The sequence below is a fragment of the Pogona vitticeps genome, chromosome 2, assembly GCF_051106095.1.
Source record: "Pogona vitticeps strain Pit_001003342236 chromosome 2, PviZW2.1, whole genome shotgun sequence".
NCBI classification, from domain to species: domain Eukaryota; kingdom Metazoa; phylum Chordata; class Lepidosauria; order Squamata; family Agamidae; genus Pogona; species Pogona vitticeps.
The window spans coordinates 42,816,681-42,821,765 of NC_135784.1; positions in this window are offsets into that span (position 1 = coordinate 42,816,681).

A 5,085-nucleotide genomic window follows, 5' to 3' on the forward strand; every position below is an offset into this window, starting at 1 on the left:
CAGGTTGGTCTAGTGTTTTTATTGTCTTCTTTGCCTGTGTTAAATTTGTACACATATTATGGACAGCTGTGCTCTGTTATCGTATCACTATCGGAAGTTGGTCTTAAATGAATATGTGCATTTATGAGTTACTGCAGGAACAACCTATTAACAATTAACTTCGAGAAAACCAAAATAATGGTTTTCTCTAGGCATAGAAAAGTCAAAGAATGGATTATTGAGGGCCAGCATATAGAGCAAGTTAAAACATTTAAATACTTGGGAATTGTCTTCTCACGTACCCTCTCCTGGTCTCACCATAAACAAGCAGCCGTGCAGGTGGCTAATAATACAAGCAAAGTTCTTAGACAATATCACTATGTCCAGGGTAGGCAGTTCATCCCTGTTGCTCTACAGATAAACACAAAGTTCTTGCTCAGCTCCTGTATGGTATTGCAATCTGGATAAATGGTTTCAGTCCCTCAGTTGCAAGTGTCCTGTCAAACTCGCTGTGATTCCTATTTGCCATGCCAAGATGCATCTCTTCAGCTGCCTTGTGTTTGGAGGTTGGCCTTCAATTGGTGGAATGTCAAGCTTGGTTGTATGCATTCCGATTCTGGTTGAAGGTGGTATATGCTCCCACAACCAGTGGGTATTTATACTATTTACAAAAAGATGTCTTTGCCACTCATGGCATAAGGGATTTACTGTCAAATTACATCTTTTAGGCTTCTCTGTGGACTTCTTTCTGAGTCAGCCAAGTCAATGCTTGTACAACACATTAAAGACAGATCTCCAGTATTCACTCGCATGTGTAGATAGGACCTGCTCATCAATGTACTTTGGTTTAAATTTTAACTTTCCCAAGTAAGCAAATTATCTACATCTATCACAGCACCAAGGTATCATTTTGTCTTCTCAAGGGCAAGGTTTAATTGCTGTGGCGTTCACCCTCATGCCCCTTGCTTGACCGTCAAGACTCAGAGCACACAAAGGCAAACAATCCCCTCTTTCACACTGCTGCCACCAGGTGATCACTAAATCACCATTACTTCAGGAAGATGAAGAATCAGGTCCACACTTCAAAGTATTTTAAATATAACTTTTGTTTATTGATTACAGAAATTGATAGTGATTCATGAATATCTTCTACAGGTAAACTTTTTATTAACAACAATCTTCTATTTGATAATACATTCCTAACTAATCATCTCTCAGATTTCTCCAAACTCCACACTCTATCTCCTTCTCTACTCTCTCTACTCATCTCTGACTACGACTCCTTCTTAATGACCCTACTGACTCTCAGCCTCCGCCTCTTATAACATCTCTCTCAGCTCCGCCTCTTATAACATCCGCCTGTAACATGAATATGCATGAACAATTAACATGAACCATTGACAAAAGGGGAATGCTACAATTGCTTTCCCTCAGCCTTGTTAATAACATTCCTTATGGAGAAAGGATATGCCCCTGTGGGGAACAAACAGTTGAGTCCTTGGTACACACCATTCTAGAATGTACCTTATATAGGTCTGAACATATCCATTACCTCTACCCAATAATATATAAATGTACTAGTATACTTTCCACAGACTACCTGAAGTTTCTGCTGTCCAGAGAGAACCAATTACAGTGGTGCCTCGCTTAGCGATCGCTCTGTTGAGCGACGAAATTGCTTAGCAATGCTGTTTTTGCGATCACAAAAGCGATCACTTTGCGATGGTCCCTATGGCGATTTTTCACTTTACAATGATCGCGGGGAAGCGATAAAGGCAAAGTGACCCTTTTTGCACAGCTTTTTGCACAGCTGATCGGCGGTTTCAAAATGGCCGGCGGGAAAACAAAATGGTTGCCTGCTGTGTTGCCTCGCTTTAGAAGCACCGAAAATGGCCGCCCCTATGGAGGATTTTCGCTTACAGGTGAGTTTTTAAGCCCATAGGAACGCATTAAACACATTTTTATGAGTTTCTATGGGCTTTTAAAAATCGCTTAGCAACGTTTTTTCCTGCACGGATTAACGTCGCTAAGCAAGGCACCACTGTAATAACACAGTCGGTAGCTAAGTTTTTATTCTCAGTTTTAAGAATTTGTCAAATGTTATACTAAGACAACCACATGACTCAAGTTTTATACTGCTGATATGTTCTAACAACTTATTCTGTATATCCTATACAGTGGTGCCTTGCTTAGCAATTGCTTCGTTTAACAATGTATTCGCTTAACGATGGGTTTTTAAAAGAATTTTCCGCATCATTTAATGATGTTTCCAATGGGCAATTTTTGCTTAGCGATTTCGGGACCATGCTTCGCATAGCGAATGCATTTTGGGTCCCCTGTTTCGCTTAACGATGTCCGTTTTTGCAATTTTAAAAGTGTCTTAAAATGTTCAAAAATGTTTTAAATGCTTGGAATCGTTAGTGCACCTTCTAAAACGTGTGCAAACTTAATTTGGCTTTGTTCTGAGTCTTCGTTAATTTTTGGTGAATTTTCCCCCCATTGAAATGCATTGAACCCGTTTGACAGCTGTCAAACGGGCACTTCAATGCATTCCAATGGGGGAGAAAAAAATTCACCAAAAATTAACGAAGACTCGGAAACTGTTTTAAATGCTTGGATTCGTTAGAGCACCTTGTAAAACGTGTGCAAACTTAATTTGGCCTTGTTCTGAGTCTTCGTTAATTTTTGGTGAATTCCCCCCCATTGAAATGCATTGAACCTAAGTTTGACAGCTGTATAAGTACCTTGGTGCCAAGTGTCCCCTTTCAGTTACTTTCAACTGCTGCATTGAGAGGCTCATATTTCTGCTTCTGTGAGTAAAAGAGAAAGAGCTTATTCTTGATTCCTTCCTGTTATCAATCTTTTTCTTCTAAACTATTAGATCAAACTCTTTACCATCAGAGATTTTCCTTTCCCCTTGCTCGGCCTCCGGGCGCAGCACCACACCTCCAACCATCGGTTTTTCTCCTCAATTATTTTCTCCTATTCATGGCCCCTTTGGGCCCGTTTAAGCACTGCATTGTCTGTGATAATAAGATCCCACTTTCTGACAGACATGCTAAGTGCCTTTTCTGTCTGGGAGAACAACATCAAACCTCCTCCTGTACCCACTGCAAAAATTTTAAGTGCGGTGTTCTTTGATCTCGCCTCTCAAGGCTAAAACTCCAACTTTGGCGACAATCTTTTCAACCAGTTCAAATGGCCCTACCTCCCTGTAGAGGCATTTCCCAAACCAAAGCAATGGAAAAAGCCATTACTGAATCATTGAAACAACATCCATTGGCTACACCAGCTCATTCCGATTTCCCATCTGCATCGTCTAAGACCTCGAAGACACACAAATCGAAACCCTCCATACCAAAGTCCTCAACTCTGAAAACAACTTCTAAACATCAGAGACCTACTGAAGCTGCTCCAGCTCCAGAGCATGTTCATCCTAAACAAGCCAAATGACACATTCCCGGGGTTTTCAAGAACAAAGTCCGATAAGCCAGTCCAATATCAGAAGTTCAGAGGGTGCAGAGCCGATACCAAAATGCCAAAGCCAAATTACAAACCATAAGCCAAGGTCAGGGTCCAAAGCCAAATCACAAACCATGAGCCAAGGTCAGGGTCCAAGGCCAAATCACACAACATAGTCCGGGGTCAGAGTCCAAAGCCAAGGGTCCAGAGAATAAGGTTCAAGGTAATCAGGAGCGTGGATGCGAGCCAGAGATTTGACTTGTTGCTTCCACAAGCTTCCCAGCCATCTGGGAGCTGATTATATAGCAAAATGGTCATTGAACTGCTGTAAGCCTTTCATCCTGTCAAAACCCAGGACTAGCTGACCTGATGTTTCTGCAGGCATCATTCAAACGATCCTCTGACCTTTGCATCATAAGTCTTTGCTGAAGTCTAGCCCTCACCCTGGCTACTGGGGGAGGAGAATCTGGTGGCGATTCAGCTGCCTGTGCTTCTAATAGCTCAGCATTCTCCTCAGCTGTAGTTAACCCCTCAGGTTCCAGATCTTTGGCTGAACACATGACACTAAACAGTCTGAACCTACCACAACCACAACTCTATGAATCAATTTTGGTCCAATCTCCCTCAGATGATGACAGACTTCTGTCTCATTAACCCTGTTCTCAGTCTCCAGAATGGGATGATAGAGTCGACCAACTAATGTCCACTCCTCCCAGTCCACAACCTTCCACTCCTTCCAGCAATCCTTCGGTCATTCCATCACCCGAGGATTCCCATCCCAAACGGCTCAACACTGTTCCATATTCAATGCCCTCCCTAACCAGGATCGTTGACATTAACAATCTTGACAGCTCGTTTCATTGCGTGTGGTTCAAACCCACGCTCAGCACGTGCATTGGTTTTCCATTTACCCCGACCAGTGCTCTGCTTGACAAATTGCACCAACTAGTCGACCAGGTGTTTCACCTGGTTCAATAATACCATCTAATAGTCGGCCTGCCTCTTGACAACCATCAGTGTCAAAGTGGCCACATGCCTCAACCTGCTCCCCACTTGGTATCGAAAAAACCTCAGACAGTCGAGCAGATTTCAGCCACACGTGAGGTTTTTGCAGTCCCAGCCTTCCGATACTTTCCTATTACAATAGATGATGGAAATCACTCTTCACGCTCGGCATCGGCATCTGGTCCATGTGCTCATAATCTCAAGATTAGACCACTGTAATGCACTCTATGTGGGGCTACCTTTGAGGCTGTTGCGGAAACTTCAAATGGTGCAAAATGCGGTGGCCAGACTTCTCACTGGGACAAGAAAATACCAGCATATCACTCTCACCATGGCTGCCTTGCATTGGATTCCCATTCGTTTCCACATCCACTTCAAAGTGTTAATGATGACTTACAAAGCCCTAAACGGTTTAGCACCTCGCTACATGGCGGAAAGCCTTCTCCCACCTAGATCTACCCGAGTTACTCGTTTTAGCCAGGAAAGACAGCTGAGGGGCCTAATGCTGAGAGAAGCCTGGAAAGAAAGAACAAGAAACCGGGCCTTCTCGGCAGTGGTCCCTTGACTATGGAACACTTTGCCATCAGAAATCACCCTGGCACCCTCGCTGGGTGTTTTTAAGAATCAGTTAAAGACTTG